The sequence below is a fragment of the Bombina bombina genome, chromosome 4 (assembly GCF_027579735.1).
Source record: "Bombina bombina isolate aBomBom1 chromosome 4, aBomBom1.pri, whole genome shotgun sequence".
NCBI classification, from domain to species: Eukaryota; Metazoa; Chordata; class Amphibia; order Anura; family Bombinatoridae; genus Bombina; species Bombina bombina.
The window spans coordinates 419,367,988-419,395,742 of record NC_069502.1 but is presented as its reverse complement, the minus strand read 5'-3'; the positions used below and the strand labels follow the sequence as shown (position 1 = coordinate 419,395,742).

At 37.6% G+C, this 27,755-nt stretch overlaps 1 long non-coding RNA gene across 2 annotated transcripts in view; it reads right to left on the bottom strand.

The window, feature by feature from the left end:
- LOC128656369 (uncharacterized) overlaps positions 1–27,477 on the bottom strand; it is a 44,035-nt gene extending 16,558 nt beyond the window's left edge. Inside the window, exons 1-3 of one of the 2 annotated variants that reach the window (XR_008401998.1) lie at positions 27,359–27,477; positions 22,316–22,357; positions 5,573–5,837 (exon numbers count right to left, since the gene is read on the bottom strand). This is a non-coding gene — a long non-coding RNA (uncharacterized LOC128656369). Of the gene's footprint in view, positions 1–5,572; positions 5,838–22,315; positions 22,412–27,358 lie in introns of both variants that reach the window. The other variant, XR_008401997.1, reaches the window with a different exon arrangement.
- Positions 27,478–27,755: the final 278 nt, after the last annotated feature.

Sequence of the window (27,755 nt, the reverse complement as noted above, 5' to 3'; positions counted from 1 at the left end):
ATAACATTTCCAGTTGACTGGAACTTCTTAATTATTGCCCTGATGGTGAAAATTTACATTTCTCTTGTAAGGTGTATCCAGTCCACGGATCATCCATTACTTGTGGGATATTCTCCTTCCCAACAGGAAGGAGAATATCCCACAAGTAATGGATGATCCGTGGACTGGATACACCACAAGAGAAATACATTTATCAGGTAAGCATAAATTATTTTTTTTGCCACCCATCACAGGCCAGATTCCCTTAGTGATTCATCACAATGGATAAGACGAAGCAATATAGCTATGTCTTACCTCATATTTTGCCCTGCTGGTGGAAATGGGCATTTTCAATGCTTTTACTATTTTCTTTGTTAAATATATGTGTGACACAATTATTGGCACCCCTATTAATTCATTTGAGAAAAAATTATTTGAAGGTGACTAGGAACAGGACATTTTTCAACCATAACTTCCTGTTTCCCAGGGGTATACACCCTGTTCCAAATTATTATGCAAATTCTATTTCAGTGTCACAACAATTAAAAATTTTTTTTTCAGTTTAACTCATGGATGGCATTGTGTCTCAGGGCTCTTTTGATCACTGAAAACAATCTCGGACACCTGTGATAATTAGATTGCCAGGTGAGCCCAATTAAAGGAAAAACTACTAAAGGAGGGTGTTCCACATTATTAAGCAGAGCACCATTTTCAAGCAATATGGGGAAGAAAAAGGATCTCTCTGCTGCCGAAAAGAATGAAATAGTTCAATGCCTTGGACAAGGTATAAAAACATTAGATATTTCACGAAAACTTAAGCGTGATCATCGCACTATTAAGAGATTTGTGGCTGATTCAGAACATAGACGGGTTTGTGCAGATAAAGGCACATTGAGGAAGATTTCTGCCAGATCCATGCATCGGATCTAGAGAGCAGCTGCTAAAATACCATTATATAGCAGCAAACAGATATTTGAAGCTGCTGGTGCCTCTGGAGTCCCACGGACATCAAGGTGTAGAGTCTTCCAGAGTCTTGCAACTGTGCATAAACCTTCCATTCGGCCACCACTAACCAATGCTCACAAGCAGAAACGGCTGTATTGGGCAGAAAAATACATGAAGACTAATTTTCAAACAGTCCTGTTCACTGATGAGTGCCGTGCAACCCTGGATGATCTAGATGGATGGAGTAGTGGATGGTTGGTGGACGGCCACCCTGTTCCAACAAGGCTGCAACGTCAGCAAGGCGGTGGTGGAGTCATGTTTTGGGCTGGAATCATGGGAAGAGAGCTGGTCGACCCCTTTAGGGTCACCGAAGGTGTAAAGGTGACCTCTGCAAAGTATATGGAGTTCCTGGCTGACCACTTCCTTCCCTGGTACATAAGGAAGAACTATGCTTTCCATAATAAAATCATCTTCATGCATGACAATGCACCATCTCATGCTGCAAAGAATACCTCTGCATCAATGGCTGCTATGGGGATAAAAGGAGAGAAAGTCATGGTGTGGCCTCCATCCTCCCCTGACCTCAATCCTATTGAGAACCTTTGGAGCATCCTCAAGCAAAAGATCTATGAGGGTGGGAGACAGTTTACATCCAAACAGCAGCTCTGGGAGGCTATTCTGACATCTTGCAAACAAATTCAAGTAGAAACTGTCCAAAAACTCACAAGTTCAATGGATGCAAGACAAGCTGCTATCAAATAATGGGTCCTATGTTAAAATGTAATGTGACCTGTTGAAATGTTTAAAAAGTTAAAATGTTGTTCAAAGTTTGATTGAAATAGCTTTTGATTTCAGTAAATATGCTGCAAACACAACAAATGACAATTGTCAGTTCTTTACAACCTATAAAGTGTTTTGAAATTTACTGTGCGTAATAATTTGGAACAGTGCATTGTAAGTTTTTTATTTTGAAAAAAAATACTGTTATCATTAGGTTTGTTCAATAAAATTTGAATTGTACTGTTAATAGCTGATAACATGAGAATTATGCTGACTGTTGTTTACATCAATTATTTACTTTTTTTGCCCAACTGTATATATATATACACATATACTGTGCTTTACTTTTTATTTCTGCCCTGTGTGGCAAACAGCAACTTTGTTGTTTTTTACTCTGTTAATGTTATTGTGCCATTTGTTGTTAAAAAATAAAAATAAATATATATACGTCTGGGGTTTTGCCGTTTCTCTCGTTCAGAGAGGGATTGCCTGGTATTTCGGGGCTGGACTGCACTGTTAAGTCAGGATCAGACTGATATGCTACAGGAAAGTTCTTCTCTCTGAAAGGCACATATTGAGCAAAAAGAGGCTGCTTCTAGGGTGGTAACTAGCCATAGAACAAGCTATTATGCTATTGTTCGTTCACAGGTTGAGCGCTTCTCTGTTTTTATTTATGCAAATTATGACACTTGGGGAAGTCTCCCTAAGTGTGATGCGGGAATCCAGACGTGGACCCGTTGCTCAGTGTGCCTAGAGGGATATGGCTGCACCTCACTGACGAGGCCCACAATAGGCCGAAACGTACGTCTGGGGTTTTGCCGTTTCTCTCGTTCAGAGAGGGATTGCCTGGTATTTCGGGGCTAGACTGCACTGTTAAGTCAGGATCAGACTGATATGCTACAGGAAAGTTCTTCTCTGTGAAAGGCACATATTGAGCAAAAAGAGGCTGCTTCTAGGGTGGTAACTAGCCATAGAACAAGCTATTATGCTATTGTTCGTTCCCAGGTTGAGCGCTTCTCTGTTTTTATTTATATATATATATATATATATATATATATATATATATATATATATATATATATATACATACTAGAACCCAAGGCATAGTAATGGAAAGTGTCTATATTCCCTCAAAAGTGCTGCAGTGCGGGGTATGGTCTGACAACCCCAGGGAGAATTGTTATGTTTGTTTACCACATAGAGAAAATATGTGATTTATTTCTGTGCCCCTGGGGTGGAGCATTTGGAGTAGGACGGGCCAGTGCTCCACCCCGCAGTTTGCAGGTAGCACATCATGTCAAAAAGTCCAGTCCAGGAATTCTGTCTGACTCAGCTAGCTACTCACCTGCATGTGGTAATTGACAGCAGGTGCTAATAAAATCCCCAGTCAGGGGTTGAGAGGTAGATTTGCCAGCAGTAAAGGGAAACTGCAAACACTCTCCTGAGAGACTGAGATGAATTATCTCTAAAAGACAAACAAAGTTTGAAAGGTCTGTGCATTATTACTATTGTGAAAAGCTACTTAATGCAGACAGTTGTACTTGTTAGAAAGTGCTCAGTGGAGCAAGCCTCTTTTGTTTTGTTTATGTTTATTTTGCCTGTTTTAGCCACACCTGATAATTAACAGACTGTATTTTCTAAAGCTACAACCTTGTGTGGTGTTTCCAGCTTTGAGGACTGTGTGTTTCTAAGATCCCAGGCCACAATATATATATATATATATATATATATATATATATATATATATATATATATATATATATAACAAAAAGAACCTGGATGGCGCTTATACGTGAATTATTATACATACAGAGTAAATATAGCAGGTATAAAAATATATCATAAACATGGAAATACAATTAGACAGTATTGAGTCATATGCAGTAAAAGTCCAAAAAAATATAGCTCCAGAAAGTACTATATGAATGAATGAAGTAGGAAATAATTGCTGGTAAGGAATCTCTTCATATACAGCCCCCACTCAGATGTACACTTACTTCACAAGACCTCAATCATATGAGGTAAGGATGAATTTGTATCAGTAGGATGCTTTGCACATCTGAGGAAGAAGGGATTTTATTCATTTGTTACCCTTCGAAACGCGTAAGGTTTATGTACAAGAGGCAGTACACCTCTTTTTTATTCATTGGGACATTTTCTGTGTCTTGTCTTTGAGCTAAACGGACATTGTATCTGGTGACAAGTATGGTGATTTTACTCGTATACATGTTATTTATATACCTCATGCATTGAGGGCTTCACATGTGAGTGGTATACAACTAGCTTTTATGATTATTATTTGTGTACAAAATAAATAGTGTTGCACTATGAGCCTTCTCTTGGTTTTCTCTCCTATATCCCTGTGACCAAGAGTTACATCTGAGCAAGTTTTCAAGTGACAAGGCAAATCACAGATCGTTGACTTTCGTCCCTCTTTGATCATTACCAAGGAGCTATCTGAATTTTGGCTGTCCTGTTCCATACTCTGAGAGGTGCAAAGCATCCTACCAATACGAATTCATCCTTACCTCATATGATTGAGGTCTTGTGAAGTAAGTGTACATCTGAGTGGGGGCTGAATATGAAGAGATTATTTACCAGCAATTATTTCCTACTTCATTCATTCATTCATCTAGTTCTTTCTGGAGCTATATATATATATATTTTTTTACTTTTACTGCATATGACTCAATACTGTCTAATTGTATTTCCATGTTTATGATATATTTTTATACCTGCTATATTTACTCTGTATGTATAATAATTCACTTATAAGCGCCATCCAGGTTTTTTTTGTTATATAATTAGAGAGGTTTGAGGGAGCTTTCATTTTTTGGACTGGCTGCTTGTTTCTCAAAACGACTATATATTTGCAGTACATTACACCTCATTATTTTGGGGGTTCATTTCCTTATTAGATAGTGATAGTGGGGTCACTCAGTGGATTTTATCCTCTGACTATATTTTTGTTTTATATATATATATATATATATATATATATATATATGTTTAATATTAGGATAGTAATTCCACGTATATAATTCCACTGTATTATTATTATTCCACTGTACTAAATGAGTTAGAGAGCCCTTTAGGAATAACTGCCGGATATACAGCAAAATGGAAATTATTTCTAAATTCTTCCACTACTTTTGTTCGCAGGCATTAATTATAGAACTTTGTTTAAATTTAACAGACAGTAAAGTCAAAATTAAGGAGATAGTCTATTTGAATTTATTTTTTTAAATAGATAGAAAATCCCTTTAAAACTCATTCCCCAGCTCTGCATAACCAGCACTTTGTGTGTGTGTGTGTGTGTGTGTGTGTGTATGTATGTGTGTATATATATATATATATATAAATTAAATAGAAAGAGCTCTACAAAATCTAGAGAGCTAAAGCGGATATCAGGCCGCACCATACACAACCCTCACAATATAAATAGAAATGGTATCCTAAACAGGTATGCTGGACATATAAATATTTATTAAAATATAGCCAAAAACAAATGCTGAAAGATGGCAATAAACAAAATACAATATACAAGTGTAGTGCACTACTGATATATGATTCTTGCTAGCATATTAAAGATTGAAGCCGGCTCATGAGAAAGTTCATTTCTGCTACCGGGCACTTGAGTGTAAAAACACGCTCCGGTTAATGATAGACAGAATACCGTCCTTGATATCCCTTATTGATTATGTATCTTATCCGGTACCGGATTTTGAATAATAATATGAGAGTCAAAGAGTGGTAATTCAATGTTAAATACTCCAATCACATGTGCAAGTAATACAGAAATCTTCAGGGTGCAAGGCTTGTTGCTGCACGGCTTACCTTCGCTATCTACACACTCAACGGGTATTACCTGACAGGATCTCATCTGCCGTGTGTCTCACTGCGATGTATGTGGCCAATGCAGCTCTTCACTTGCCCAAACACTTGGAATCGATATCGCCAAATTCACAGCGCTTCCACCATGCTGGCTTCCTCCACACTGTGTCTTGTTCAAAGCATTACGCATTTCGCCCCTCCCCCTTTCCGGGCTGAACTCAGGGCTTCATCAGATGTGTCAGATTAGACAACTGAACAGGTATTTAAACACTGGTGCAGATACAATGTTACAACCCCTTCTAAGATTTAAAGGGGAATCAATTTATGCATGTAAAATTCAATGGCTACAATTTGTTAACGGCATTAATTTATATACAACTAAACTATACAAATAGGCTATTCACAATTCCCAAATTATTGGAAATTACATTAAACATGATGGAATTCAGCACAGAATTTATTATTCCACTTTCACATTAAGAAGCAAATATGTAATAATTGTACCGTATATTGCTACATAATATAATGCTTCCTCTTAAAGCACATAAATCTTGTGTTTTTTAACAATGTTGTGTGGATACAAGAAATATTTACAGAAAACAAGAAAATTCAATTTTTTCATTCAAGCCAAGGGGAGAGAGGGTATTAAGTCTGTACATCCAACGTGACTCATGTTGGAGTAATAGTTGGTCAATATTACCTCCTCTTCTCCTTGGCTTGATATGCTCAATACCCAGTACTCTTAGGAGAGAGAAGTCCGAACTATGCATTTTTTGGAAATGTCTGGCCACTGGGCTATCTGATTCCTTATCCTTAATGCTATCTCTGTGTTCTCTCACCCTTTCCTTTAGTTCTCGTGTTGTTTTCCCAATGTAAAATTTGGGACACGAACACCAATTGGGCAAGTTCTCCCACTTAAGAAGATGAGAGAGGCCTGTAATTTTCATCATAGGTATTAACAAAAGTAGTCTGGACACTGTCTCACCCTCTTAGCCTTTCAGAATAGACTAAGATCTCTCAACTTAGTCAATTGACAGGAATCAGATATTTTAAATATATGAAAGGCGCTTTATGGAGCTGAGGGAAAAAAGGTTTGTTTTTTATATCAAAAATTTGATAAATGAAGTATTAGCTACCATGTATCGATATATAAGACCCCTATGGGTATAAGAAGCAATATGTATAATAAATCACGCTATTTATGTTGAAATAATAAATAGAATTTAATCAAAACAAATATACAAATATTCAATAAAAAGTATGTTGTGGCCACAACTGTTATAAAATCTTATATTAATAACATAACTATGTTTACACTGTACTGTTCTAATGGACCTGATATATTCAGAGTTAAATCTAACAGTCGCTGTTTTATAAAAAAAACAATATAGTTCAATTTAAATATTGTTGGCATTATTTTGCAATATTTAAATTGAACTACATTGTTTTTTTATAAAACAGCGACTATTAGATTTAACTCTGAATATATCAGGTCCATTAGAACAGTACAGTGTAAACATAGTTATGTTATTAATATAAGATTTTATAACAGTTGTGGCCACAACATACTTTTTATCGAATATTTGTTTTGATTAAATTCTATTTATTATTTCAACATAAATAGTGTTATTTATTATACATATTGCCTCTTATACCCATAGAGATCTTATATATCGATACATGGTAGCTAATACTTAATTTATCAAATTTTTGATATAAAAAACAAACCTTTTTTCCCTCAGCTCCATAAAGCGCCTTTCATATATTAAAAATATCTGATTCCTTTCATCATAGGTATACCTCAACTATGAGAGACAAAATGTGGAAACAAATCCAGACAATCACATTGTCTGATTTGGAAAGAATTTATTTGCATATTATGGTGGAAAATAAGTATTTGGTCAATATTTAAAGTTCATCTCAATACTTTGTTATATATCCTATGTTGGCAATGACAGAGGTCAAACATTTTCTGTAAGTCTTCACAAGGTTGTCACACACTGTTGCTGGTATGTTGGCCCATTCCTGCATGCAGATCTCCTCTAGAGCAGTGATGTTTTGGGGCTGTCGCTGGGCAACACAGACTTTCAACTCCCTCCAAAGGTTTTCTATGGGGTTGAAATCTGGAGACTGGCTAGGCCACTCCAGGACCTTGAAATGCTTCTTATGAAGCCACTCCTTCGTTGCCAGGGCGGTGTGTTTGGGATCATTGTTATGCTGAAAGACCCAGCCACGTTTCAGCTTCAATGCCCTTGCTGATGGAAGGAGGTTTGCACTCAAAATCTCACAATACATGGCCCCATTCATTCGTTCATGTACACGGATCAGTCATCCTGTTCCCTTTGCAGAGAAACAGCCCCAAAGCATGATGTTGCCACCCCCATGCTTCACAGTAGGTATGGTGTTCTTTAGTTGCAACTCAGCATTCTCTCTCCTCCAAACACGATGAGTTGTGTTTCTTCCAAACTGTTCTACTTTGGTTTCATCTGACCATATGACATTCTCCCAATCTGCGTCTGGATCATCCAAATGCTCTCTAGCATACTTCAGACAGCCCGGACATGTACTGGCTTAAGCAGGGGGACACGTCTGGCACTGCAGGATCTGAGTCCCTGGCGGCGTGGTGTGTTACTGATGGTAGCCTTTGTTACGTTGGTCCCAGCTCTCTGCAGGTCATTCACTAGGTCCCCCCGTGTGGTTCTGGGATGTTTGCTCACTGTTCTTGTGATCATTTTGACCCCACGGGGTGAGATCTTGCGTGGAGCCCCAGATTGAGGGAGATTATCAGTGGTCTTGTATGTCTTCCATTTTCTAATTATTGCTCCCACAGTTGATTTCTTCACATCAAGCTGCTTGCCTATTGCAGATTCAGTCTTCCCAGCCTGGTGCAGGTCTACAATTTTGTTTCTGGTGTCCTTCGACAGCTCTTTGGTCTTCACCATGGTGGAGTTTGGAGTGTGACGGTTTGAGGTTGTGGACAGGTGTCTTTTATACAGATAACAAGTTCAAACAGGTGCCATTAATACAGGTAATGAGTGGAGGACAGAGGAGCCTCTTAAAGAAGAATATACAGGTCTGCGAGAGCCAGAAATATTGCTTGTTTGTAGGTGACCAAATACTTATTTTCCACCATAATATGCAAATAAATTATTTCCAAATCAGACAAAGTGATTGTCTGGATTTGTTTCCACATTTTGTCTCTCATAGTTGAGGTATACCTATGATAAAAATTACAGGCCTCTCTCAACTTCTTAAGTGGGAGAACTTGCACAATTGGTGGCTGACTAAATACTTTTTTGCCCCACTGTATGTGTATGTATGTATATATATATATATATTGGGCATAGTAAGGGTTTGAAAAATCGAGAGAAAAAAAACTAGTCTCTCATCCCAAGCTGTATATCCTTATAAATTTATATTAGGTTCACCAAAAGGAGATACAGTATAACTGGATGTTGTACTATATAAGGCATAGAGGAAATTAAGTTGCCCCAATTTTTAAGAAAAACAGTCACCTCTAATTCTGGAAACAGAGAAGTGTTGAATTGCTCTAATATCATTTTAGCCTTCATATTGCTAATAGATTTAGAAACACTGGTTCTTTTTTTAGACTTCCGACAAAAGAAAATAATTATTTCTTGCACCAAGATAATTAACAAAATTCACATTAGAATTAGTGATGTCGCAAATTGTTCGCTGGCGAATAGTTCCCGGCGAACATAGCATGTTCACATTCGCTGCGGCGGGCGAACATATGCGATGTTCGATCCGCCCCCTATTCGTCATCATTTAGTAATACTTTGACCCCAGCCAATCAGCAGCAGACAATCCCTCCCAGACCCTCCTACCTCCTGGACAGCATCCATTTTAGATTCATTCGGAAGCTGCATTGTTAGTGAGAGGAGGGACAGTGTAGCTGCTGCTGATTTAGTAGGGAAACCTATAGCTAGGCTAGTGTATTTAGTGTCCACTACAGTCCTGAAGGACTCATCTGATCTCTGCTGTAAGGACAGCACCCCAAAAAGCCCTTTTTAGGGCTTTTTTTTTCCTGTGTAATCTAATTGCAGTTGCCTGCCTGCCACCATGTGTGTCAGGCTCACAGCGTATACTGTGCCCACTTGCCCAGTGCCACCACTCATATCTGGTGTAACAGTAGTGTAGATTTAAAAAAAACAACAACACTTTTTTGACTGTGTTAAATAATAGCAGTCAGTTTCCTTCACACGTGTGCGTTTAAGTGCCTGCCTGCCAGGGCACAGTGTCACCCCAGTGCAACTCATATCTGGTGTAACAGTAGTGTAGATTTAAAAAAAAAAAACACTTTTTTGACTGTGTTAAATAATAGCAGTCAGTTTCCTTCACACATGTGTGTTTCAGTGCCTGCCTGCCAGGGCACAGTGTCACCTTAGACCTTGAAGCCCACCTTAGACCTTGAAGCCCACCTCTTTCAGATTGCATTTTAACAGTTTTTCACCACTAGAGGGTGTTAGTTCACGTATTTCATATAGGTAACACTGTGCTCGTGCACAAGAAGTTATCTGGGAGCAGGCACTGATTGGCTAGACTGCAAGTCTGTCAAAAGAACTGAGAAAAGGGGCAGTTTGCAGAAGCTTAGATACAAGATAATCACAGAGGTTAAAAGTATATTATTATAAATGTGTTAGTTATGCAAAACTGGGAAATGGGTAATAAAGGGATTATCTATCTTTTAAAACAATAAAAATTCTGGTGTAGACTGTCCCTTTAAACGGGGAGTTTGGTCTGTCACTGTGAAGCGGGTGTAACCCTTACACTACCTGATCGATACAACATCATACCTGATGTTTTAAAGCACGTTGTTCCAAACAATTTAGCAATGTTAGGTGATTTATGCCCTTTAAGGATTAAAACCAGACTCTGCATCAACTATGTAATTTTCCATGGGAGTTTTGCCATGGATCCCCCTCCGGCATGCCACAGTCCAGGTACTCTTGAAACAACTTTTCCATCACTATTGTGGCCAGAAAGAGTCCCTGTGGGTTTTAAAATTTGCCTGCCTATTGAAGTCTATGGCAGTTCGCCCGATCGCGAACAGTTGTGGAAGTTCGCGTCCGCTGCTCGCGAACGCAAAATTTTAGGTTCACGACATCACTAATTAGGATTCAATGATGACCCTTTTCTTAATAACACTGTTATATTTATGTACTTTTTACCTCTGTAATTACATCTAAGCGTAGGGATGCCCCTTGTCTAAGCCAATGAGTGTATCTACACATATGAACTAGCACTGTCTGGCTGTGAAAAGCTAATAAAATGCACTGAGATAAGAGGTTTAGGAACAGGCAGAGGTTTAGAGGTTATAAAGAATACTAATATAACAATGTTGGCTGTGCAAAGCTGGGGAATGGGTAGTAAAGGCGTTAACTATCTTTTTAAACAAACAAAAAATCAAGTAGACTGTCCCTTTAAACCTTCATGATTTAGATAGAACATGCAATTTTAAGCAACTTTCCAGTTAACTTATGTTTTCTCTCTATCCTTTTTTGAAGCATAAAAGTAGGTAGGCTCATAGGAGTTTAGTAGTGTGCATTTGTATTTAGCTCTCTATGGCAGCAGTGTTTTGAAACAATGTTTGAACCAATGCTATACAATGTTGCAAACACTTGCCATAGAGTGCTAAAGATAAAGTCAAAACATTTAATTTAATAATAGAAGTAAAATGGAAAGTTGTTTAACCCCTTAATGACCGCAGCACTTTTCCATTTTCTGTCCGTTTGGGACCAAGGCTATTTTTACATTTTTGCGGTGTTTGTGTTTAGCTGTAATTTTCCTCTTACTCATTTACTGTACCCACACATATTATATACCGTTTTTCTCGCCATTAAATGGGCTTTCTAAAGATACCATTATTTTTATCATATCTTATAATTTACTCTAATTTTTTTATAAAATATGAGGAAAAAATGGAAGAAAACACACTTTTTCTAACTTTGACCCCCAAAATCTGTTACACATCTACAACCACCAAAAAAATCCCATGCTAAATAGTTTCTAAATTTTGTTCTGAGTTTAGAAATACCCAATGTTTACATGTTCTTTGCTTTTTTTGCAAGTTATAGGTCCATAAATACAAGTAGCACTTTGCTATTTCCAAACCACTTTTTTTCAAAATGAGTGCTAGTTACATTGGGACACTGATATCTTTCAGGAATCCCTGAATATCCATTGACATGTATATATTTTTTTTTAGAAGATATCCCAAAGTATTGATCTAGGCCCATTTTGGTATATTTCATGCCACCATTTCACCGCCAAATGCGATCAAATAAAAAAAATTGTTCACTTTTTCACAAATTTTTTCACAAACTTTAGGTTTCTCACTGAAATTATTTACAAACAACTTGTGCAATTATGGCATAAATGGTTGTAAATTCTTCTCTGGGATCCCCTTTGTTCATAAATAGCAGACATATATGGCTTTGGTGTTGCTTTTTGGTAATTAGAAGGCTGCTAAATGCCACTGCGCACCACACGTGTTTTATGCCCAGCAGTGAAGGGGTTAATTAGGGAGCATGTAGGGAGCTTGTATGGTTAATTTTAGCTTTAGTGTAGTGTAGTAGACAACCCCAAGTATTGATCTAGGCCCATTTTGGTATATTTCATGCCACCATTTCACCACCATATGCGATCAAATTTAAAAAAACGTTAAATTTTTCAAAATTTTAGGTTTCTCACTGAAATTATTTACAAACAGCTTATGCAATTATGGCACAAATGGTTGTAAATGCTTTTCTGGGATCCCCTTTGTTCAGAAATAGCAGACATATATGACTTTGGCGTTGCTTTTTGGTAATTAGAAGGCCGCTAAATGCTGCTGCGCATCACACGTATATTATGGCTAGCAGTGAAGGGGTTAATTAGGTAGTTTGTAGGGAGCTTGCAGGGTTAATTTTAGCTTTAGTGTAGAGATCAGCCTCCCACCTGACACATCAGACCCCCTGATCCCTCCCAAACAGCTCCCTTCCCTCCCCCACCCCACAATTGTCCCCGCCATCTTAAGTACTGGCAGAAACTCTGCCAGTACTAAAATAAAAGGTTTTTTTAATTTGTTCTTTTTTTTTTTTTTAGCATATTTACATATGCTACTTTGTAGAATCCCCCCTTAGCCCCCAACCTCCCTGATCCACCCCCAAAACAGCTCTCTTACCCTCCCCCTCTGCATTATTGGGGGCCATCTTGGGTACTGGCAGCTGTCTGCCAGTACCCAGTTTCAAGAAAAAAACGTGTTTTTTTAAAACAAAAATATAAATTCTGCAGTGTAGATTCACCCCCCCTAACAGACAAACCCCAACACCTTAATTGATTTATAATTAAAAAAACTTTTATTCCCTTTTGTATGCTTTTTTTTTTTACTTTATTCTGTAGTGTAGCGGTTCCCACCCGCTCCCTCCCCGTGCACGCGCCCGCCCCCGCCCTTCCGTGCACGCGCGCGCGCCAGTGCGCACCCCCGACCGCCCACGCCCACGATCCCGCCCCTCCTGCAAGTCGCCAAGGCCATCGATGGCCACCACCCGCCTCCCACCAGCCTCCCACCCACCAACGCCGGTAAGCCAACAATCTCCGGTGCAGAGAGGGCCACAGAGTGGCTCTCTCTGCACCGGATGGCTTAAAAATGTTATTGCAGGATGCCTCGATATCGAGGCATCACTGCAATAACCGGAAAGCAGCTGGAAGCGAGCAGGATCGCTTCCAGCTGCTTTCCAGACTGAGGACGTGCAGGGTACGTTCTCAGGCATTAACTGCCTTTTTTCTGAGGACGTACCCTGCACGTCCTCAGTCATTAAGGGGTTAAAATCACAAGCTTTATCTAAATGGTGTTACCTATCATGCTGATAAACACAATAGTTGTTCAAATCATTCAAACCCAAAGGTTATCTGTGGTTGTTTGTATTTAGACATCCTAGGAAGCAGGCATAGAAATAAATATGTGGAATGCCTAGGTTTGATCATTGATTTTAAAAATGAAATTTTGTGTATTTGTATTATAGGTAAAACAAATTGCAACAAAACAAAATTCTATCATTTATGCAGCAAACCAATACCTTAACGTCATGGCAAGTGTAACTTGTTCCCTGAACTTGTTCTCAAATCTAAGCGCTATTTTAAGCGCAGTTTAATTAATCAATTTTTTAATGAGAATGTTTAACTTAAAATGTTACTTAATACCTTATTTTTTTTAATCCCCTGCTCCAGCCGCCCGCTGTAGAAGATATTGTTTTCATAAGCAATAGTCCTTCTAATTTTTTTTGAGCCGTGTGCACAAAAATTTTGGGCTGTGCGAATTTTGGCCAAGTGACTAAAATGTGTGCACACTCTAACCCCTTAATGACGCATGTCATACAGGGTACGTCACACCAACTGGTCTTTAAAGACCAGCGACGTACCCTATACGACATTAGGGTTTAAAGCGTCTGGAAGCGATCCTGATCGCTTCCAGACGCTTTCAAGGTATTGCCGTAATGCCTCGATATTGAGGCATCACTGCAATACCTTTTTTCTAAGACCGATGCAGAGAGAGCCACTCTGTGGCCCTCACTGCACCGGTAGCAAGGGAGCCGATTGCTGGTGGGTGGTAGCAGCTACAGTGAGGCGGTGGGCGGCCCATCGCTACCCGGCATCCGGTTCCTTAATGTGCAATGTGCACGCCGGGTGCCGGTGGCGTGCAGGGGAGCCTGCAGGGAGCATGCGCGCATGTGTGTGCGCGATTGCGCAACAACCACTGCCCCCAATGAATGGGAGAGTGGGAGAGAGGGAGGGGGGAAAATAATGATCAAAAGGATATGGGAGGGGGAGAGGGAGGGGGTATTGAGAGGGGGGCAGCTACACTACAGAAACATTTAAATTACATAAAAAAAATAAAAAAAAACTTTTTTGGGAGGCAAATTGGGTACTGGCAGACAGCTGCCAGTACCCAAGATGGCAGCAAATAGGTAGTGGGCGAGGGTTATAGAGCTGTTTGGGGGGGATCAGAGAGGTTGGGGGCTAAGGGGGGGGTCCATCACAGCTAAACAGATATTTAAAAAAAAAAAAAAAGCCTTTTATTTTAGTACTGGCAGACTAAATTTTGGGACAATTTTGGGGTGGAGGAGGGAAGAGAGATGTTTGGGAGGAATCAGGGGGTGGCATGTGCCAGGTGGGAGGCTGATCTCTACAATAAAGCTAAAATTAACCCTTCAAGCTCCCTAATTAACCCTGTCACTGCTGGGCATAATACAAGTGTGGTGCGCAGCGGCATTTAGCAGCCTTCTATTTACCAAAAAGTAATGCCACACCCATATATGTCTGCGGTTTCTGAACAAAGGGGATCCCATAGAAGCATTTACAACCATTTGTGCCATAATTGCACAAGCTGTTTGTAAATAATTTCAGAAAGAAACGCAGTTAGAGAAAAAACATAATTTATGTAAGAACTTACCTGATAAATTAATTTCTTTCATATTAGCAAGAGTCCATGAGCTAGTGACGTATGGGATATACATTCCTACCAGGAGGGGCAAAGTTTCCCAAACCTCAAAATGCCTATAAATACACCCCTCACCACACCCACAAATCAGTTTAACGAATAGCCAAGAAGTGGGGTGATAAGAAAAAAGTGCAAAGCATAAATATAAGGAATTGGAATAATTGTGCTTTATACAAAAAAATCATAACCACCACAAAAAAGGGTGGGTCTCATGGACTCTTGCTAATATGAAAGAAATGAATTTATCAGGTAAGTTCTTACATAAATTATGTTTTCTTTCATGTAATTAGCAAGAGTCCATGAGCTAGTGACGTATGGGATAATGACTACCCAAGATGTGGATCTTCCACGCAAGAGTCACTAGAGAGGGAGGGATAAAATAAAGACAGCCAATTCCGCTGAAAAAAAATCCACACCCAAAAATAAAGTTTAAATCTTAGAAAGAAAAAAACTGAAAATATAAGCAGAAGATTCAAACTGAAACAGCTGCCTGAAGTACTTTTCTACCAAAGACAGCTTCAGAAGAAGAAAACACATCAAAATGGTAGAATTTAGTAAAAGTATGCAAAGAAGACCAAGTTGCTGCTTTGCAAATCTGATCAACCGAAGCTTCATTCCTAAACACCCAGGAAGTAGAAACTGACCTAGTAGAATGAGCTGTAATCCTTTGAGGTGGAGTTTTACCCGACTCGACATAAGCATGATGAATTAAAGATTTCAACCAAGATGCCAAAGAAATGGCAGAGGCCTTCTGACCTTTCCTAGAACCGGAAAAGATAACAAATAGACTAGAAGTCTTTCGGAAATTCTTAGTAGCTTCAACATAATATTTCAAAGCTCTAACTACATCCAAAGAATGCAATGATTTCTCCTTAGAATTCTTAGGATTAGGACATAATGAAGGAACCACAATTTCTCTACTAATGTTGTTGGAATTCACAACCTTAGGTAAAAATTTAAAAGAAGTTCGCAACACCGCCTTATCCTGGTGAAAAATCAGAAAAGGAGACTCACAAGAAAGAGCAGATAATTCAGAAACTCTTCTGGCAGAAGAGATAGCCAAAAGGAACAAAACTTTCCAAGAAAGTAATTTAATGTCCAATGAATGCATAGGTTCAAACGGAGGAGCTTGAAGAGCCCTCAGAACCAAATTCAAACTCCAAGGAATAGAAAAATTGACTTAATGACAGGTTTTATACGAACCAAAGCTTGTACAAAACAATGAATATCAGGAAGATTAGCAATCTTTCTGTGAAAAAGAACAGAAAGAGCAGAGATTTGTCCTTTCAAGGAACTTGCAGACAAACCTTTATCCAAACCATCCTGAAGAAACTGTAAAATTCTCGGAATTCTAAAAGAATGCCAGGAAAAATGATGAGAAAGACACCAAGAAATGTAAGTCTTCCAGACTCTATAATATATCTCCCTAGATACAGATTTACGAGCCTGTAACATAGTATTAATCACAGAGTCAGAGAAACCTCTTTGACTAAGAATCAAGCGTTCAATCTCCATACCGTTAAATTTAAGGATTTGAGATCCTGAAGGAAAAAAGGACCTTGCGACAGAAGGTCTGGCCTTAACGGAAGAGTCCACGGTTGGCAAGAGGCCATCCGGACAAGATCCGCATACCAAAACCTGTGAGGCCATGCTGGAGCTACCAGCAGAACAAACGAGCATTCCTTCAGAATCTTGGAGATTACTCTTGGAAGAAGAAATAGAGGCGGAAAGATATAGGCAGGATGATACTTCCAAGGAAGTGACAATGCATCCACTGCTACAGCTTGAGGATCCCTGGATCTGGACAGATACCTGGGAAGTTACTTGTTTTGATGAGAGGCCATCAAATCTATTTCTGGAAGTCCCCACATTTGAACAATCTGAAGAAATACTTCTGGGTGAAGAGACCATTCACCCGGATGTAACGTTTGGCGACTGAGATAATCCGCTTCCCAATTGTCTATACCTGGGATATGAACCGCAGAAACTAGACAGGAGCTGGATTCTGCCCATACCAGAATTCGAGATACTTTTTTCATAGCCAGAGGACTGTGAGTCCCTCCTTGATGATTGATGTATGCCACAGTTGTGACATTGTCTGTCTGAAAACAAATGAACGATTCTCTCTTTAGAAGAGGCCAAGACTGAAGAGCTCTGAAAATTGCACGGAGTTCCAAAATATTGATCGGTAATCTCACCTCCTGAGATTCCCAAACCCCTTGTGCTGTCAGAGACCCCCACACAGCTCCCCAACCTGTAAGACTTGCATCTGTTGAAATTACAGTCCAGGTCGGAAGAACAAAAGAAGCCCCCTGAACTAAACGATGGTGATCTGTCCACCACGTCAGAGAGTGTCGTACAATCGGTTTTAAAGATATTAATTGAGATATCTTTGTGTAATCCCTGCACCACTGGTTCAGCATACAGAGCTGAAGAGGCCGCATGTGAAAACGAGCAAAGGGGATCGCGTCCAATGCAGCAGTCATAAGACCTAGAATTTCCATGCATAAGGCTACCGAAGGGAATGATTGTGACTGAAGGTTTCGACAAGCTGATATCAATTTTAGACGTCTCTTGTCTGTCAAAGATAGAGTCATGGACACTGAATCTATCTGGAAACCTAAAAAGGTTACCTGTGTCTGAGGAATCAATGAACTTTTTGGTAAATTGATCCTCCAACCATGATGTTGAAGAAACAACACAAGTCGATTCGTATGAGATTCTGCTAAATGTGAAGACTGAGCAAGTACCAAGATATCGTCCAAATAAGGAAATACCACAATACCCTGTTCTCTGATTACAGACAGAAGGGCACCGAGAACCTTTGTAAAAATTCTTGGAGCTGTAGCTAGGCCAAACGGCCGAGCCACAAACTGGTAATGCTTGTCTAGGAAAGAGAATCTCAGAAACTGATAGTGATCTGGATGAATCGGAATATGCAGATATGCATCCTGTAAATCTATTGTAGACATATAATGACCTTGCTGAACAAAAGGCAGGATAGTCCTTACAGTTACCATTTTGAATGTTGGTATCCTTACATAACGATTCAATATTTTTAGATCCAGAACTGGTCTGAAGGAATTCTCCTTCTTTGGTACAATGAAGAGATTTGAATAAAACCCCCGTCCCTGTTCCAGAACTGGAACTGGCATAATTACTCCAGCCAACTCTAGATCTGAAACACATTTCAGAAATGCTTGAGCCTTCGCTGGGTTTACTGGGACACGGGAAAGAAAAAATCTCTTTGCAGGAGGCCTTAAAGGCTTGGATTTATTCCAGACTGGAGATGGTTTCCAAACTGATACCGCTCCTGAGGATGAAGGATCAGGTTTTTGTTCCTTGTTGTGACGAAAGGAACGAAAACGATTATTAGACCTAAATTTACCTTTAGATTTTTTATCCTGTGGTAAAAAAGTTCCTTTCCCTCCAGTAACAGTTGAGATAATAGAATCCAACTGAGAACCAAACAATTTATTACCCTGGAAAGAAAGGGAAAGCAGAGTAGACTTAGAAGACATATCAGCATTCCAAGTTTTAAGCCATAAAGCTCTTCTAGCTAAAATAGCTAGAGACATATACCTGACATTAACTCTAATGATATCAAAGATGGCATCACAAATAAAATTATTAGCATGTTGAAGAAGAATAATAATGCTATGAGAATTATGATCTGTTACTTGTTGCGCTAAAGCTACTAACCAAAAAGTTGAAGCTGCAGCAACATCTGCTAAAGATATAGCAGGTCTAAGAAGATTACCTGAACACAAGTAAGCTTTTCTTAGAAAGGATTCAATTTTCCTATCTAAAGGATCCTTAAAGGAAGTACCATCTGCCGTAGGAATAGTAGTACGCTTAGCAAGAGTAGAGACAGCCCCATCAACCTTAGGGATTTTGTCCCAAAACTCTAATCTGTCAGATGGCACAGGATATAATTGCTTAAAACGTTTAGAAGGAGTAAATGAATTACCCAAATTATTCCATTCCCTGGAAATTACTTCAGAAATAGCACCAGGGACAGGAAAAACTTCTGGAATAACTACAGGAGATTTAAAAACCTTATCTAAACGTTTAGATTTAGTATCAAGAGGACCAGAATCCTCAATTTCTAATGCAATTAGGACTTATTTAAGTAAAGAATGAATACATTCCATTTTAAATAAATATGAAGATTTATCAGCATCAACTTCTGAGACAGAATCCTCTGAACCAGAAGAACCATTATCAGAATCAGAATGATGATGTTCATTTAAAAATTCATCTGAAAAATGAGAAGTTTTAAAAGACTTTTTACGTTTACTAGAAGGAGGAATAACAGACATAGCCTTCTTAATGGATTTAGAAACAAAATCTCTTATGTTATCAGAAACACTCTGAGTATTAGATGTTGACGGAACAGCAACAGGTAATGTAACAGTACTAAAGGAAATATTATCTGCATTAACAAGTTTGTCATGACAAACAGTACAAACAACAGCTGGAGGAACAGATACCATAAGTTTACAGCAGATACACTTAGCTTTGGTAGCTCCAGCACCAGGCAGCGATTTTCCAGAAGTATCTTCTGACTCAGTTTCAACGTGGGACATCTTGCAATATGTAATAGAAAAAACAACATATAAAGCAAAATTGATCAAATTCCTTAACCCCTTAATGACAACTGACGTACCAGGTACGTCATGCATTAACAACCAGTTAATGACAATAGACGTACCTGGTACGTCAGTTGTCTAAGAGAGTGCTGGAAGCGATCGCAATCGCTTCCAGCAGCTCTCAGGGTATTGCAGTGATGCCTCCATATGGAGGCATCCTGCAATACCTTTTTAGAAGACTCCGATGCAGAGAGAGCCACTCTGTGGCCCTCTCTGCACCGGTAGCGATGGTGCCGGTTCGTTGGTGGGTGGGAGCATAACAGGGAGGCGGGTGGGCGGCCCATCGCTACCCGGCATCCGGTTCCTGTAAGTGCAATGTGCACGCCGGGTGCCGGGAGCGTGCGGGGGGCGCGCGTGCGCGTGCGATTAGCTGGCCACTGACACCAATGAGGAGGGAAGAGGGGGGAAAAAAGATTTTAAAAATATAAATATATAAGGATCTGGGAGGGGGAGGGGGTTGGGGTATTGTGGGGGGCTGCTACACTACAGAAAATATTAATAATTGCAAAAAGAGAAAAAGATACTTTTGTTTTTGGGGGCAAATTGGGTACTGGCAGACAGCTGCCAGTACCCAAGATGGCGGCAAATAGGTAGGGGAGAGTGTTAGAGAGCTGGGGGGGGGGGATCATGGAGGTTGGGGCTAAGGCAGGGGTCCATCACAGCTAAAACATTTTATTTTTTTTTATTAAAAAAAAAGAAAAACTCCTTTTATTTAGTACTGGCAGACTTTCTGCCAGTACTTAAGATGGCGGGGACAATTGTGGGGTGGGGGAGGGAAGAGAGCTGTTTGGGAGGGATCAGGGGGTGGGATGTGTCAGGTGGGAGGCTGATCTCTACCCTAAAGCTAAAATTAACCCTGCAAGCTCCCTACAACCTACCTAATTAACCCCTTCACTGCTGGGCATAATTTACGTGTGGTGCGCAGCAGCATTTAGCGGCCTTCTAATTACCAAAAAGCAATGCCAAAGCCATATATGTCTGCTATTTCTGAACAAAGGGGATCCCAAAGAAGCTTTTTCAACAATTTGTGCCATAATAGCACAAGCTGTTTGTAAATACTTTCAGTGAGAAACCTAAAATTGTGAAAAATGAATTTTTTTTTAATTGTTTGCTCGCATTTGGCGGTGAAATAGTGGCATAAAATATATCAAAATGGGCCTAGATCAATACTTGGGGTTGTCTACTACACTACCCTAAAGCTAAAATTAACCATGCAAGCTCCCTACAACCTACCTAATTAACCCCTTCACTGCTGTGCATAATTTACGTGTGGTGCGCAGCAGCATTTAGCGGCCTTCTAATTACCAAAAAGCAACCCCAAAGCCATATAAGTCTGCTATTTCTGAACAAAGGGGATCCCAAAGAAGCATTTACAACCATTTGTGCCTTAATTGCAGAAGCTGTTTGTAAATAATTTCAGTGGGAAACCTAAAGTTTGTGACAAAATTTGTGAAAAAGTGAACTTTTTTTTTTATTTGATGACATTTGGCGGTGAAATGGTGGCATGAAATATACCAAAATGGGCCTAGATCAATACTTTGGGTTGTCTTCTAAAAAAAAAATATATATACATGTCAAGTGATATTCAGGTTTTCCTGACAGATATCAGGGTTCCAATGTAACTAGCGCTAATTTTGAAAAAAAGGGGTTTGGAAATAGCAAAGTGCTACTTGTATTTATGGCCCTATAAATTGCAAAAAAAGCAAAGAACATGTAAACATTGGGTATTTCTAAACTCAGGACAAAATTTAGAAACTATTTAGCATAGGTGTTTTTTGGTGATTGTAGATGTGTAACAGATTTTGGGGGCCAAAGTTAGAAAAAGTGTGTTTTTTTCAATTTTTTCCTCATATTTTATATTTTTTTTATAGGAAATTATAAGATATGATGAAAATAATGGTATCTTTAGAAAGTCCATTTAATGGCGAGAAAAACGGTATATAATATGTGTGGGTACAGTAAATGTGTAAGAGGAAAATTACAGCTAAACACAAACACAGCAGAAATGTAAAAATAGCCTTTGTCATTAAGGGTAAGAAAATTGAAAAATGGTCTGGTCATTAAGGGATTAAATGACAGTTTCAGGAATGGGAAAAAATGCCAGTGAACAAGCTTCTAGCAACCAGAAGCAATAAATAATGAGACTTAAATAATGTGGAGACAATAGTGACGCCCATATTTTTTTTAGCGCCAAAAATGACGCCCACATTATTTGGCGCCTAAATGCTTTTGGCGCCAAAAATGACGCCACATCCGGAACGCCGACACTTTTGGCGCAAAAGAACGTCAAAAATCACGCAACTTCCGGCGACACGTATGACGCCGAAAACAGAAAAAAAAATTTGCGCCAAAAAAGTCAGCGCCAAGAATGACGCAATAAAATGAAGCATTTTCAGCCCCCCGCGAGCCTAACAGCCCACACGGAAAAAGTCAAATTTTAAGGTAAGAAAAAAATTGATTTATTCATATGCATTATCCCAAATATGAAACTGACTGTCTGAAATAAGGAATGTTGAACATCCTGAGTCAAGGCAAATAAATGTTTGAATACATATATTTAGAACTTTATAAACAAAGTGCCCAACCATAGCTTAGAGTGTCACAGAAAATAAGACTTACTTACCCCAGGACACTCATCTACATGTTGCAGAAAGCCAAACCAGTACTGAAACGAAAATCAGCAGAGGTAATGGTATATAAATAAGAGTATATAGTCGATCTGAAAAGGGAGATAAGAGATGAATCTCTACGACCGATAACAGAGAACCTATGAAATAGACCCCGTAGAAGGAGATCATTGAATTCAAATAGGCAATACTCTCCTCACATCCCTCATAACAGCATCACATCAGCACTAGTATGTTGTTCCTTATTTAAACAAGGCAGGAATAAACAAATACACGCTCTCTATCTCTCTCTCTCTCTCACACACACCCACACACACACTCTCACATACTCACACACACTGTCACACTCATACACACACACACACACACTCTCACATACTCACACACACACTCCTAATAGGAACTAGTTACATTTACCATCCCTTTAAAGACCACTAAACACAGTAAAATAACATAACCAATAAATGCGTAATAGAAAGGCAATGTTAAAGGCACTTTGTTTGAAATGAGTAGTAGATTTTTTTTCTGTCAAATGTAAAAGTTAGTTCCATTTTCCTTCTTAATGCATCATGTGACAGCCATCAGCCAATCACAAAATGCATATATGTATATCCTGTGAATCTTGCACATGCTCAGTAGGAGTTGGTGCCTCAGAAAGTGTGCATATAACAAGATTGTGAACATTTACATAATGGAAGTTATTTGGAAAGTCGTTTAAAATAATGTGCTCTATCTGAATCATGAGTTTAGTTTAGACTTGAATGTCCTTTTATTTTGTTTTGACAAAGCCATGCTACTTTATTTTGCATTTAATTATATCATTGTGTATATATACATGGATACATTTATATAAATTGATGATTTATGCTGTAATTTGACCATTATATTTAAAATATTTAGTGAAAAATATTAATAAATAATAAAAATAGCTATATCTCTTTTCAGTACCCATTTATTTTTTGATAAATAATCGCAAAACAATTTTTCAACAAATACAAAATCTGGGTTTGCTTATTTCTTAGATCACTGCAAATATATATATTGAAAAGATGAACATCCTATTCAATATGGTGAAAAGCAGGGTAATGCACAGCTAGCACATATTTACCTGTGTGTCACACTGCTTCTCACCATACTGAAAAGGGAATTAGGAAAGAAAATACATTTTACCAGATGTTATTGCTTCAGGTGCTGCAGAGAGACCCACACTTCACCAAAAACCATGACTGAAATGTAACTGTCATCACAGGCATAGTTTCAAGTGGAGCGGAGAATCCCAAAGGTCACTTAATCTTTGGTTGATCGACTGTCCAGTACCATCTAGATGGGAAAATCAAACCTATCAGAATGTATTGTATAGTTTCAATAACATTTTGTAGAAGTAAAATCAGATATTTGAAATATACATTATGCTTTTCTTTTTTCTCTGTAGACATTTCGAAAATCTAATTGTTATCATTATAAAGAGGCAAATAATGACCCCATTGTGCTTGGAATAAAATCTATTTTCTCACTTGATCTTTACTGGCAATTATAAAGTGTTAGTTTCCTGGAAATGTGCAGTCAGATCTCCATTTAATTATCACTTACATAATTCACTTTGGCTTAAATGTATACTGCTATAAAAGTTAATGTTGGTGTGGATGAATGCGGGAAAAATATAAGCTTGGCATTAGCATTTAGCAATGTAAAACAATGGATCTTGAAATTGTGTTTTGCAATTGTTTTTGTTTTAATATATTTTGCTTAGGAGGGATGAACAGAAATGTGCAGATCATTTGAAAAGTCAATGTTTCTTTCATGAATCAGAGCATACAATTTAAAAAAAAGTTTCCATTTTACGTCTATTATCAAATTTTCTTTGTTTCTTGGTATCTTTTCTTGAAAAGCACGTAGAAAGGCTCAGAAGTGTGCATGTGTCTGAAGAAATGTATAGCAGCATATTTGTAAGAATACTTTTAACAATGTTATAGATTTGTAAGGGCACTAGATGGCAGCAGTGTTTCCTTGATGTTGCAATCTAGACAAGTGCATGCTACCTACATAGGAACGCTCTTCAACAAAGAATACCATGAGAAATATACAAATTTGATAATATAAGTACAATTGGAAACCTTTAAAAAAATTGTATGCTCTGGCTAAGGGCATACAGGTTCAAAGGATCAAAAGTTCCAATGGAAATATCTGTTGGGTGAAATGTTATAAAAAAAAGTGGGCTGACCCTTGCTGTTCAGACAAGTAGCAATGTGCCTTTCATAAAATGGTATAGGAATCACTGCCTTTTCAGTAGGCATGTGCATTTGTTTCATTGCAAATGTAAATTTGTTAAAGAAACTTTCTAATTTTCTCTGATTATACATTTTTTTTAAATTCTCTTGCTATCTTTATTGGAAAAAGCAGGCATTTAAGCCGACCCATTTTTGGTTCAGAGCCTGGGTAGCACCTGCTGATTGGTGTCTAAATGTAGCCACCAATAAGCAAGCACTACCCAGGGTGCTCAGCCTAAAATGGGCCGGGTCCTATGCTAACATTCCTGCTTTTTTTAAATAAAGATAGCAAGAAAACGAAGAAACATTTATAATAGGAGTAAATTAGAAAGTTGCTTAGAACTGCATGCTTTATCCAAATAATGAATGAAAACATCTCTTAGCAAGACTGCTTCTTACAGTGATTTCATTACTTTAGAACAGTGTTTCCCAACTCCAGTCCTCAGGACTCTTTAACAGGCCACATATTCATTATATATTAACTAGAGCACAGGTGAAATAATCAGCTCACCCATCAGCTGATCAGTTCACCTGTGCTCTAGTTAAGATATAATAAATATGTCGCCTGTAAATGGTTCTGAGGACTGGAGTAGGGAAACACCGCTTTAGAACATTTCACCTGCAGTCTCGATTGTTGTGGATATGAGCAATTCTTTTTTGGATATCTGTATTTTAAATACTTTTAAAACATGTATTTCATGTGCACACATTTTGTGCTTGCTTAATTGCTCATATATACAATGCATATATATATATTTACATCATTTTCTTAATTGCTGTGTATGGGTGTATAATATTATGAAATGCTAATAGATGTACAATAAGCTGTTTGGAATTATACAACAATGAGAAAACGAGTTTTGAACAGATTACATCAGGAAATCCATGATTTATTAAACCAATAGTGACTATTTTAAACTTTTATGGTCACATCAATATGACATTGTTCTTTTCTATTTGTTATTTATGCATTTTATTTAATTATATGTTTATGAGCCTTTTGTATTATAAAATAATACCCTAGAAATTAAAGGCCGTCAACTCAATGTTGCAGTCTGCTTATATGCACCTTTAAGAAATCTCATGTGACTACTTGATCCTGTGTTAAATATGTGACACTTTATAAATAAATGAAACTGCTTTATATTGAATATAGGAAAATTCTAAATGTAATTTATGTATACAATGAAGATGTCTGTGTTTTGTAGCAGTAACTCACAAAGAATGCAGTGTAGTTTGCTGTGCATGTTAATGGTAAATGCAGTTAATAATAATAATTGATTAATATATCAATCTAAAGAGTCCGTTGCAGTTTAGAATAGAAAATAGCCACTTGAGATAAAAAAAATAGCCACCTGAGATAAAAAAAATAGCAACAAGGACTTAAAGGGACACTGAAACCAAAATTTTTTCTTTTGTAAATCAGAAAGAGCATGCAATTTTAAGCAACTTTCTAATTTACTCCTATTATCAATTTTTCTTCATTCTCTTGCTATCATTATTTGAAAAAGTAGGCATCTAAGCTTTTTTTTGGTTTCAGTACTCTGGACAGCACTTTTTTATTGGTGGATGAATTTATCCACCAATCAGCAAGGACAACCCAGGTTGTTCACCCAAAATGGGCCGGCATCTAAACTTACATTTTTGCATTTCAAATAAAGATACCAAGAGAATGAAGAAAATTTGATAATAGGAGTAAATTAGAAAGTTGCTTAAAATTTCATGCTCAATCTAATTCACAAAATAAAATTTTTTGGGTACAGTGTCCCTTTAAGTGGAATTTAAGAAAAACATGAATGTGAAAACAAAAGAATCCTACTTATAGGGTAAGAGAAAATAAATAGATTTCTATATTTTAGTCTTTGTAATCTAGATTTTGCTAACTTTTTATTGGGTCATAATAATAATAAATACAAATAAAAAAAGTGAAAACATGTTGCTACCCCATGAAATGAGAAAACCCCATAAAATAAATCTTAAACTGATTAGACAAAATATATGTAGATTTTGAAAAACATAAAGGAACATTAAAACAAATTTTAAATATGCATACAATATATATATATATAGAACAGCAATAAAAATATCTGCATTCACACAAAACATTTGTTAAAATATTTTGCTTGCAAAATATTCATTGTCTTGCAGTACAACCTTTGAAAATACTTTGTTTTTGTTTATTTGAAAATACTTTGTTTTTGTTTATCTTTTGTTAATATTTTAATTATTTTAATGTTTAGAAAAATATTTGATACAATTTTATTAAAACCTTTTGGGTATAAATATGAAAAAAAATTAATTTCAATTTCAATTATTGCTGTTTTTTTACAGCCCCTGGTTCAGTAGTCAGGATATTATGACAAACATAGAGCCATATTAATTATGTTTAGAGATTGTCAACATTCATAGTCTCCAGTTTTTATGTGAATGATATTGAACTAATTCTTAACTAAACAATTCTATGTACCTCTGAGAAACATTTGTAAAATTGGTACCCACTTTCGCTTGAAGTACTGATACATTTGTTAAATTAATGTTTTCTTTTAATATATTTAATCTTTCAAAGGTAAAGACTGAGTTAGCTGTAACTATTGTCCGCAGATTAAGAGACACACTGCAAAGATATTACTTTATGTAATACTACACTATACTACACTATACTACACTATACTATACTATACTACACTATACTATACTATACTATACTATACTATACTATACTATACTATACTACACACCTTCTCTATAATAGTTCTGAAATCCATACCTTACCTTTAGTTAATGAGCTCTGGCATTTTTATGAAATATTCAGTGGATCCAGTATGCACAATTTGTTTGAGCAATCATTATGTATACCTGCTACCGCAATAGTGACTGCAAATTTATTTGCAACCTGCTTGTCATTGTATTTTCTTGATAGAATGATACTGAAAGTACTGGAAAAACCTGTTTGAGTGAACTAATGCACAGTCATAACTTGTATGCAGTTCTACAATTTAAACTATGCTCTTCAAGAAAGTACAGCATACTTTAAACATATTTTAAAGGCTATTTTATCAGTACAGCTCAAGATAGCTAGAAAAGCTCAGAGGGGTTTATTTAAAAGAAAGATGTGATTAAATAAGGTATTCCCATTCATTTAAACATGCATCCTTATGTATATCATGGA